Raw genomic sequence first — 12,677 nt, 5'->3', positions numbered from 1 at the left:
ATATCAGTTTGGTGGAGACAGCACTGATAGTGATCAAGATTGACAATGTTTATAGATATCCCATATCAGTTTGGTGGAGACAGCACTGATAGTGATCAAGATTGACAATGTTTATAGATATCCCATATCAGTTTGGTGGAGACAACACTGACAGTGATCACGATTGACAATGTTCACAGATATCCTATATCAGTTTGGTGGAGACAACACTGACAGTGATCACGATTGACAATGTTCACAGATATCCCATATCAGTTTGGTGGAGACAACACTGACAGTGATCAAGATTGACAATGTTCACAGATATCCTATATCAGTTTGGTGGAGACAACACTGACAGTGATCACGATTGACAATGTTCACAGATATCCCATATCAGTTTGGTGGAGACAACACTGACAGTGATCAAGATTGACAATGTTCACAGATATCCTATATCAGTTTGGTGGAGACAGCACTGACAGTGATCAAGATTGACAATGTTCACAGATATCCTATATCAGTTTGGTGGAGACAGCACTGACAGTGATCAAGATTGACAATGTTTATAGATATCCCATATCAGTTTGGTGGAGACAGCACTGACAGTGATCAAGATTGACAATGTTCACAGATATCCTATATCAGTTTGGTGGAGACAGCACTGACAGTGATCAAGATTGACAATGTTCACAGATATCCTATATCAGTTTGGTGGAGACAACACTGACAGTGATCACGATTGACAATGTTCACCAGGGAATGAACTCTGTTCCCGTTCATTATTTTGAATCCATTACGCAGTATACCATCGTAGCTTGTTCATTTGTTGAAGTTCATACATCCTGTTATGCTGGTTTCTCTCTTCCTCGCATCTGTAAACTTTATGACCACATGTCACATTCCAGGAACATAAAATGTAGAACTGGTCCATGAGTTGTTGATGTATTAAATCCCATGATTGTAGCTCTCGCTGCTTTGACTTTTTCTATTAACGAGCGCCATTTTTGAACTTGCTATAACTTTGTCAGTTTATGTTATTGAATCATAGTTGTGGAATCAAATGTTCGGTAAATGAACACAGTTTACTTTTGATGTGATGTGGATGAATAAAGTGTGACATCTGTAATTCAATCAAAAGTAAACGTGGAAATGCGATCACTTTTTGTGACGCGCCTCATGATAATGAAACAAGATCATATTGATATCCCAAGAACCACCAGAAGCTAAGCTTTCATTTGGGACCTCATTTGTGTGTTTGTGCTGTAATCACCGCACAAATCACCAAAGTATGAAACGTGGAGATCGAGGGTGACGCAGATGGTCCAAGGTCGCGTTTTGAGGGTTCCTCGAAACATTGATCCAAAATGAGAAGATCGTCCCAACTTATGAAATGTTAACATTTGATTTAATGTTCAGGATGCTCGAGGGCATCAGACAAATATGGAGTGTCAGAGGTTTGTGGGTGAAGATGGAGGGAGGTTACACCAGCAGGTCCAGTAGGCCATGGCCTGTCGGCGGTTAGACAATCCATGCAGGTCGAAAACTTTCATGAATTGTGATTTCATATGTAGTTTCTGGTTTGCTTCTATTATGAGTCAAACACTTTAGATACATCCTGCGTTGTAATATCCCAAGTGATGTATTTGGGTTTGTTTGAAATGTAAATGTGTGTTTGGTATTTTCTGCTTTGTTGGACCATTCACCTTTACCTGGCATTGATTTACCAACAAATTGAGAAGATACAAATCGGGTATTATCAGCAATTTGGTTTCTGATAAAAAGAGGATTCACTCAGATCCACAGCACTCGGAGATCATCTCAACACCTGTTCACCTGCTGTTGCTCCATCCTGTTCATTTGATTGAAAATAGTCGGTAAGTTTAGGGAAACGTTCGTTCTCGTGTGATTCGTTTCCTTATCTAAGATTATCGTGTTTGATACATCGAGTTCTGCTGTTTCATAATAATCATGTTGAGACTTTCCTTTTCTTCTCCATAAGCAAATCAATCACCGACTTGTCATCCTCCATCGTGCAAAGTCATTCCTTGGTTCACCTGAACTCCTATCTACCTGAGTGGTCTTCATCCGCAGCCTGTCAGTGACCTCCTCCTGGTGATACTCCCAAAATACAGATTCACTGTTCACCTCCACTCATTCGTTCCTCCTTTTCCCTCCTTCTGGTGATACTCCCAAAATACAGATTCACTGCTCACCTCCACTCATTCGTTCCTCCTTTTCCCTCCTCCTGGTGACACTCCCAAAATACAGATTCACTGCTCACCTCCACTCATTCGTTCCTCCTTTTCCCTCCTCCTGGTGAAACTCCCAAAATACAGATTCACTGCTCACCTCCACTCATTCGTTCCTCCTTTTCCCTCCTTCTGGTGATACTCCCAAAATACAGATTCACTGCTCACCTCCACTCATTCGTTCCTCCTTTTCCCTCCTCCTGGTGACACTCCCAAAATACAGATTCACTGCTCACCTCCACTCATTCGTTCCTCCTTTTCCCTCCTCCTGGTGAAACTCCCAAAATACAGATTCACTGCTCACCTCCACTCATTCGTTCCTCCTTTTCCCTCCTTCTGGTGAAACTCCCAAAATACAGATTCACTGCTCACCTCCACTCATTCGTTCCTCCTTTTCCCTCCTTCTGGTGAAACTCCCAAAATACAGATTCACTGCTCACCTCCACTCATTCGTTCCTCCTTTTCCCTCCTCCTGGTGAAACTCCCAAAATACAGATTCACTGTTCACCTCCACTCATTCGTTCCTCCTTTTCCCTCCTCCTGGTGACACTCCCAAAATACAGATTCACTGCTCACCTCCACTCATTCGTTCCTCCTTTTCCCTCCTCCTGGTGAAACTCCCAAAATACAGATTCACTGTTCACCTCCACTCATTCGTTCCTCCTTTTCCCTCCTCCTGGTGACACTCCCAAAATACAGATTCACTGCTCACCTCCACTCATTCGTTCCTCCTTTTCCCTCCTCCTGGTGACACTCCCAAAATACAGATTCACTGCTCACCTCCACTCATTCGTTCCTCCTTTTCCCTCCTCCTGGTGAAACTCCCAAAATACAGATTCACTGCTCACCTCCACTCATTCGTTCCTCCTTTTCCCTCCTCCTGGTGAAACTCCCAAAATACAGATTCATTGTTCACCTCCACTCATTCGTTCCCTCCTTTTCCCTCCTGTTTAACCAACTTCCTCAGTTCCTTCAATCTCATTCTTCCATCAAGAGCTTCAACAGAGCTGTTCCCTCCAACCATTTTATATTTCCACCACAAATTAACTCTCCCCATGTCCACCTCTTCCACTTTCCAGTTTTTCCTTCAATTTCTGAAATTGAGAGTTTGTGGCTGTATCCATCCTTATTCACCCCTGTGTTGGGAAACTGTTCTCTCAATGGAGTACTTATCTTCCCTATGGCCTGGTACACCTGCCTCACTCCTTGTTCAACTTCATGCCAGGGAAACCAAGGCCTTCAAAACCATTGAAATTGAATCATATTGTTGTGGATGCCGGAGGTACGTCGACGTACAAAGAGGGGTTTATGCCCCGTTCCCCCTCGATCTCCGGTTCCACTGAGGCCGCCGTCCACGACGAATTTCGTGGTTGACGGATTGCTAAGCAATTCCGATCGCCAATCTCCCAGCCACGCGTCGAAGAATTTACTGGTCAATATTCCCAAATACCTTCAAGACACGTGACCGGAGAAACCGGGGATCAAACCCTCGCTTTCACACACCTTATGGGTGCCGAGCGGATTTGCACGGTGTGGAAAGCGGCGTTACCTGACGTGAGTTATGAACCCGATTAGAGCCAAATTTGGTCTCGGATGATGATAGGCCAATGGAGAAAAGACGTACCGAACAGGTTGGAAAGTAACCAAATGTACAGCCTTTTATTTTGAAGGCACAGAGAATAGACAAAAGATACAGCTTATCAAGTCTTACCGACGCTATAAACCCGACTTGGCGCCTTCACACTCACTCTCACACAGGGGAAGACGCACTGGTTAAGGGCGTACCGATGTACATGCTTGCTGGGATTGCCTCAATGGCCACGTGGTATCCGCTGGTATCCTCGATCCGGACGTGCAGTTCGATGTGGTGATGTCTGAAGGACGAAGCACCGCCTTGAAGTCAGCACAGACAAACTCAGCACAGGTTGGACAAGCTGCCCCGCAGGCAGACAAACTTCAGCTCAGGTGAGTCGTGTGGAAAGCCAACGCTTGCAGGTCAGCCTGATTAGAGCGAGAGATCCGTGAAGAAGCGATGGGTGTCGACGAAAACACAAAGGCCAAACACGTGTCGTGGGAGAAACTAAAAAGCAAGCGAGGTCTCATCGTGGGCGTGGCAAAAAGGCAAGAGCTCAGGTATGTCCTCGGTGCTGCGAAATCCCACAGAGGTCATACCGTGGGCGCAGCCTAAAAGCAAGAGGAGTCTCCTCGGTGCTGCGAAATCCCAGAGAGGTCGTACCGTGGGTGCAGCCTCAAAGCAAGAGGAGTCTCCTCGGCGCTTCGAAATCCCAGAGAGGTCGTACCGTGGGCGCAGCCTAAAAGCAAGAGATTGAAAATGCGCTGGACGGGGGTTTTATCAGACCCGCCCACGCCCTTCAAAATGTTCCAAGCCTCCCATTGGCTGAGATTTGTCGCATGCTGGCCTTCAATCCTTCCTCCCCCCCCCCCCCCCTCCTTCATTCGGGGAGGTTTCCCCACCCCCTCGGTTGTTTGCTGGTGGTGTTCCCGATCCGTCCTGGGTTACGTGGGCCTGTTCCTTTGGCCACGCCTTCCTGCTCATTAGAAATGGCTTCCCTTAACCACACGGAGGTTTGAAATCCTGTCTAACTTCAACGCATATTGGTTTTGATTATGACACCATGGGAAAGGGCTAATCTTTACATTCAATATGAAATAACTAACGACTGCAGGCTACATGTTGTCGTGCAATTAACTATAGGGGGTTTGCCTTTATGGCAAAACCGCAACAATATTTATTGGAAGATTTAAAAACAACGACGTCACTGTTGTTTCTGCCCCTTGCCCTCATTCTTCCCCACATCCATGACTTCTCCAAGTCTCCCTCTATTTTGACCCTCAACCCCCATCGAGGTGTGTTCTCACCTCTCCTTCTGTTCTACTTTTTGTTCTGTTATATCCTGGTCCATTCTGTGTTCTAGTTCTCGCTCCTCCATGAGCCTCGACTCTGCAGACAAAAACAGGTACAAATAACCTCTTCTGTTACGATGAGACAGGATCATTGAGTTACATCATCATGGTTATCTGAAAACTGTCCGGAAATGGCAAAAATAGTGAAGAAATTACAAGAAGATAAGAAAACACAGACACAATATCTTGTGGTTCATGAAGAATGATATAATTGTTTAATCTACAATTTGATAAACAAGAGAAGACAATCTCAAACAAAGATGATTTTATTTACCATATTGATCAGGTGTTGTCATGTTCCTTTATTAGTCCCCTACCGGTGTACAGCGGAGGGGACTATAGGTTTGCACGCCGTCCCTCCGTCTGTCAGTCAGTCCGTTAGTCCGTCACGCAAAGAATAGTTTTCTGGACTTTTTATCTAAACTCTTAATCCTAATGATTTCAAACTTGGCACATGGTTTCCTTATGATAAGTTACAGATCAAGTTCGAACTTCACGACGTTTCGATTATTTTTGACAAAGTTATGGCACTTTGAACTTTGGGAATTCTGATAATTCTGATGAGCCTTAACTCAGTGTCATTTTAAGTTTTAATTTCCTTTAAAAAAGATTTTCTCTGCAATAATAGGAACGATTGAGATCAAATTTTCACTGTAGGGGGGACTCGGTCTGCAGAATATTTTAATGGTAATTATGACGTCACAGGTCACGTGGTTCGGCCGCCATATTGTTTTTCGTGAAAACACGAAAACCCCTTTTTCTCTGCAACAGCTGAACAGATCGAGGCCAAACTTTGCAGGCAGAATCGCATACCCATGACGAATAAAAAAGTCGACGAGCATGACGTCATGCGTCACATGATTTCAGAGTTATGACGTTTTTAAGCATGAACCTTTAAAACCGAGCCCCTCCCTCATTTTTGATCCAATCGAGGGGAAACTTCACAGATCTGTTCAGCATGTCAGTCTAATAAAATGCCCTTTTGGAATTTGCGATAGGGCGCGTAGTTTGGCAGATATCGTTAATTAAACGAAAATATTTTTAAAATGGATATCTCTTGTTTATTCTAGAGTTCTCCTCAAGCCGCACCATGCGCCCTCAGCCTCGGCTCACAAACGTCAACAGCGCGACACAGCGCGCGCTTTCCGGAGGGGCGGAGCCAAGCCGAGCAACGTATATATACACATCGATCATTGATCGTGAACCGGAAAATATAATAAATTACTGATATTTAGCGACTCGAAAGGTTCTTTATCAACAACTTATTTTCTCGTGCTTCTGCTGACCTGTCTGCAAGGTGTATAAATCGAAGTCCCGAGTGCGAATCACAGCTGAGCCCGTCCTGCGGTAATTAGCGATTGGGAACGATTCAGAACCTGTGCGCAAATAACCCTTGGTAATTTCCCTAACAGTTTTCCGGACGACAGACTGCCGGTAGGGGACGTGTATTGCAGCGCATTACTCAGAATGCTTGTTTACGATGAGGCTAATCTCACTTTGGACACGCGATGATTGTTCACACTAATTAGATCTGGAACTGATGTAAACTTTACCTGGACTGCTGAAGATGACTGATGATTGCACACACTGATTATATCTGGAACTGATGTAAAGTTTACCTGGACTGCTGAAGATAACCGATGATTGTGCACACTGATTATATCTGGAACTGATGTAAAGTTTACCTGGACTGCTGAAGATGACTGATGATTGCACACACTGATTATATCTGGAACTGATGTAATGTTTACCTGGACTGCTGAAGATAACCGATGATTGTGCACACTGATTATATCTGGAACTGATGTAAAGTTTACCTGGACTGCTGAAGATGACTGATGATTGCACACACTGATTATATCTGGAACTGATGTAAAGTTTACCTGGACTGCTGAAGATAACCGATGATTGTGCACACTGATTATATCTGGAACTGATGTAAAATTTACCTGGACTGCTGAAGATGACCGATGATTGCACACACTGATTATATCTGTAACTGATGTAAAGTTTACCTGGACCGATGAAGATGACCGATGATTGTCCACACTGATTATATCTGGAACTGATGTAAAGTTTACCTGGACTGCTGAAGATGACCAATGATTGCACACACTGATTATATCTGGAACTGATGTAAACTTTACTTGGACCGATGAAGATGACCGATGATTGTCCACACTGATTATATCTGGAACTGATGTAAAGTTTACCTGGACTGCTGAAGATGACCGATGATTGCACACACTGATTATATCTGGAACTGATGTAAAGTTTACCTGGACTGCTGAAGATGACCGATGATTGCACACACTGATTATATCTGGAACTGATGTAAAGTTTACCTGGACCGATGAAGATGACCGATGATTGTCCACACTGATTATATCTGGAACTGATGTAAAGTTTACCTGGACCGATGAAGATGACCGATGATTGTCCACACTGATTATATCTGGAACTGATGTAAAGTTTACCTGGACTGCTGAAGATGACCAATGATTGCACACACTGATTAAATGTGGAACTGATGTAAAGTTTACCTGGACTGCTGAAGATGACCAATGATTGCACACACTGATTATATCTGGAACTGATGTAAAGTTTACCTGGACTGCTGAAGATGACCAATGATTGCACACACTGATTATATCTGGAACTGATGTAAAGTTTACCTGGACTGCTGAAGATGACCAATGATTGCACACACTGATTATATCTGGAACTGATGTAAAGTTTACCTGGACTGCTGAAGATAACCGATGATTGTGCACACTGATTATATCTGGAACTGATGTAAAGTTTACCTGGACTGCTGAAGATGACCGATGATTGTCTACACTGATTATATCTGGAACTGATGTAAAGTTTACCTGGACTGCTGAAGATGACCAATGATTGCACACACTGATTATATCTGGAACTGATGTAAAGTTTACCTGGACCGATGAAGATGATCGATGATTGTCCACACTGATTATATCTGGAACTGATGTAAAGTTTACCTGGACTGCTGAAGATGACCGATGATTGCACACACTGATTATATCTGGAACTGATGTAAAGTTTACCTGGACTGCTGAAGATGACCGATGATTGCACACACTGATTATATCTGGAACTGATGTAAAGTTTACCTGGACTGATGAAGATGACCGATGATTGTCCACACTGATTATCTCTGGAACTGATGTAAAGTTTACCTGGACCGATGAAGATGACCGATGATTGTCCACACTGATTATATCTGGAACTGATGTAAAGTTTACCTGGACTGCTGAAGATGACCAATGATTGCACACACTGATTATATCTGGAACTGATGTAAAGTTTACCTGGACTGCTGAAGATGACCAATGATTGCACACACTGATTATGTCTGGAACTGATATAAAGTTTACCTGGACTGCTGACGATGACCGATGATTGCACACACTGATTATATCTGGAACTAATGTCAAGTTTACCTGGACTGCTGAAGATGACCAATGATTGCACACACTGATTATATCTGGAACTGATGTAAAGTTTACCTGGACTGCTGAAGATGACCGATGATTGCACACACTGATTATATCTGGAACTGATGTAAAGTTTACCTGGACCGATGAAGATGACCGATGATTGCACACACTGATTATATCTGGAACTGATGTAAAGTTTACCTGGACCGATGAAGATGACCGATGATTGCACACACTGATTATATTTGAAACTGATGTAAAGTTTACCTGGACCGATGAAGATGACCGATGATTGCACACACTGATTATATTTGAAACTGATCTAAAGTTTACCTGGACCGATGAAGATGACCAATGATTGCACACACTGATTATATCTGGAACTGATCTAAAGTTTACCTGGACCGATGAAGATGACCGATGATTGCACACACTGATTATATCTGGAACTGATCTAAAGTTTACCTGGACCGATGAAGATGACCAATGATTGCACACACTGATTATATCTGGAACTGATGTAAAGTTTACCTGGACTGCTGAAGATGACCAATGATTGCACACACTGATTATATCTGGAACTGATGTAAAGTTTACCTGGACCGATGAAGATGATCGATGATTGTCCACACTGATTATATCTGGAACTGATGTAAAGTTTACCTGGACTGCTGAAGATGACCGATGATTGCACACACTGATTATATCTGGAACTGATGTAAAGTTTACCTGGACTGCTGAAGATGACCGATGATTGCACACACTGATTATATCTGGAACTGATGTAAAGTTTACCTGGACTGATGAAGATGACCGATGATTGTCCACACTGATTATCTCTGGAACTGATGTAAAGTTTACCTGGACCGATGAAGATGACCGATGATTGTCCACACTGATTATATCTGGAACTGATGTAAAGTTTACCTGGACTGCTGAAGATGACCAATGATTGCACACACTGATTATATCTGGAACTGATGTAAAGTTTACCTGGACTGCTGAAGATGACCAATGAATGCACACACTGATTATGACTGGAACTGATATAAAGTTTACCTGGACTGCTGACGATGACCGATGATTGCACACACTGATTATATCTGGAACTAATGTCAAGTTTACCTGGACTGCTGAAGATGACCAATGATTGCACACACTGATTATATCTGGAACTGATGTAAAGTTTACCTGGACTGCTGAAGATGACCGATGATTGCACACACTGATTATATCTGGAACTGATGTAAAGTTTACCTGGACCGATGAAGATGACCGATGATTGCACACACTGATTATATCTGGAACTGATGTAAAGTTTACCTGGACCGATGAAGATGACCGATGATTGCACACACTGATTATATTTGAAACTGATGTAAAGTTTACCTGGACCGATGAAGATGACCGATGATTGCACACACTGATTTATATTTGAAACTGATCTAAAGTTTACCTGGACCGATGAAGATGACCAATGATTGCACACACTGATTATATCTGGAACTGATCTAAAGTTTACCTGGACCGATGAAGATGACGTACTTCATGTGGTACAGGCGCAATCTTAGAAAAACCGAAAAACGTTGCATCTCTATTTCTCCCAAACCGTTCCATGGGAAGGTTTTTTTTCCTTTCCAAGATGGCGCCTGTACCACGTCACATATGATGTCATAATTATGCCTAAAAAAAATTTGCAGGTGGAGGCGCACCTTTGGTAATTTTTTTGTCAGTCAGACCAACGTTTGCCGAGAAAATTGATTTTTAAAATGCAGACAGGCAAGCACGCACCGACTCAGCCGATTGCCTAACCCTGCTTTTCGCTTCGCCAGCGAAGGGTGATGACCCGATTTGGCAACACAATGTGCACCTCAGAGCAGGTAAGACAAACAAGTGATTAAGGGAAAAACTGATATTTGAATTATAGAATTTATTACATTTCAATTGTTGTTACAAAAACAATCCAAAAGTTCAATATTTGTGGAAGCGAATGTTCTCAACTTCGTCCTTCATCCCTCAAATCCCAACTACTCTGTTCAATAAGAGAATCTACTCGAAAACGACACAACTACAGGTATTCTTGTTTGATAATACAGGTTAACACGGGGATTCCATGTTCTACAAACCTTCGTTGTTGTTCGAAAATAACACCAATAATCTCTGGTATAACTCCATCACAAACCCCACCCCAATGTGGCTGCAGGATCATGAAGTTGCTGATATTGAGTACGATGCTCCTTACCATGGTCTTCATTGGGTCTTCAACTTTGATGGAGGAAACAGAACCAGGAGACGATGCACTGGAACAACGAGGAAGACCAGATGCGCCTTGTGCTTCATCACTTTGTAAACGTCGAATTTTTCCAATTTACAGTTATAAGTAAGTACAGATGGACATTTCCTTTGTTGTTCAATGTATTTCATACAAACCACTTGAGAGTAATAAGAATGACCAACTGTATCTCTTCCTATTGCTCTTTCCTTCTAACCCGCCATCTTGTTTTTCTCTCACCAATCTTCACTCCTCCACTTCTTCAACTCTTTCTTGGTTCATCTGTTCATCTCCATCCCCATTCCACCAAACTCTCACCCCGGATCCTGGACTAAAACACAACGTTCTGTCTCCACAGACAGTGGAGAAATTGGAGAAAAGGTTGAATTGATTGTTCATGTTTCCATCTAACATGTAAGTTGATCACCTGTTTGTGTCTAATCCCAAAATCCTTACAAACGAGGAATTATTGAATGTTATCCTCGTTTACTCACAATGTGTATTTTAATTCAAATTTCAAATTTCCTTGTAAGGAATGCAATCTTCCAGGTAAGATCGCACATCTCAATCCATGAACCGTTCATTGACAGGACAGGTATCTCAGCATCGAGGTGTTCAGCCAGGGTTCGAGTGATACCTTAATTCTGTGTGTGTGAATTCTGTGTGTGTGTGATTCTGTGAAACCTTAATAAAACCAACATTCTGATACCGTGCCTATATGTGGTGCTGCATCGAGGAGCACACCGTGTTTCAAAAAGGATAAGGTTAGTTTTTGGATTATATAGAACATAGGTCTTCTTATTTCGGTTTGAGTTGTTAAAGACCCCAATGTACTTCGACAAAAGACGAAGCACCAAGAGTGCGGGATGTGAAACCCCATTGTTGGGCTGATTTTCAAGAGACCCCATTGTATCTTATAATGCTAATATTTGTTGATCCGGTCTAAGGGAGGATCTGCTCATCATAATTGATTAACATGATCAAGCAATCTCATCAACAATCCAAATAATTCCACATTTCCTTCTCACCCCAAGGAGTGCAATTCTTAGACTGTGAAGCTGGACCATGACCGGACCCAGCACCTTCCGACTTCTCATCTCCTCCTTCTTAAAAACAAGAAAACTGCTTTGCCATTGCCTCTTCTTTGTGTTTCTGCTGCATGTTGATGTTTAACAATGATTATAAACATCAACAGTTTCTCATCAAATATAAACTCTTCATCAAATCAATGAATATGTAAAATCACTATTTCATGTCTGGCCATCGATCATGTACCTGTTGCTTGCAATAAACACTTCAGCTCGTTACCTTTGTGTGTTCATTGGGAAAGGGGAAAGTAAAACAAAACATACACAAAAGCCCGGAACAAGTGTGTACCCGCTCTCAGGAAAGCCAGAAAACAACATCTGCCCAAGGTAAATGCTAAACTTTCAAACCTGTCTCCTTCATCAAAGACCTGGTGGCACCTTGTGAAGTCCCTTTATTTGTTACCTTTATTTGGCACCTTTATTCGTTGTTCTTATTTGTTCATTCGTTCTTCGACCACGTTGTTTGTGATCACGTGATCACGTTGTTAAAAATGTTTAAACTTTCCCCTGAAGAACTGTATTCTGTCGTATATTATAACACCTTTTTCTTCTTCTTCTATAAAAGGATGCTTTCGACTTGCTCACCAAATCTATTCATTCCAAAAACAAATTCCATCTCTTACAGTTCCTCTTTTCTACATTCCTGAAACTCTCCTGCACTCCACCCCTCCTTCAGTGTCCTCAATCGTGTTTTTGA

The 12,677-nt window shown here is 42.4% G+C and overlaps 1 long non-coding RNA gene across 1 annotated transcript; it reads left to right on the top strand.

Moving 5' to 3' along the window:
- The first annotated feature begins 1,727 nt into the window (after nucleotides 1-1,727).
- LOC137427744 (uncharacterized) lies at nucleotides 1,728-12,199 on the top strand. Its single transcript, XR_013623452.1, has 3 exons — nucleotides 1,728-1,856; nucleotides 10,824-11,306; nucleotides 11,927-12,199. It is a non-coding gene; the product is annotated as an uncharacterized LOC137427744 (long non-coding RNA).
- Nucleotides 12,200-12,677: the final 478 nt, after the last annotated feature.

Source organism: Myxine glutinosa, chromosome 5 (genome assembly GCF_964187855.1).
Source record: "Myxine glutinosa chromosome 5, kmMyxGlut1.1, whole genome shotgun sequence".
Taxonomy (NCBI): domain Eukaryota; kingdom Metazoa; phylum Chordata; class Myxini; order Myxiniformes; family Myxinidae; genus Myxine; species Myxine glutinosa.
The sequence above is the reverse complement of the archived record's forward strand: the minus strand, read 5'-3'. Positions and strand labels throughout refer to the sequence as shown.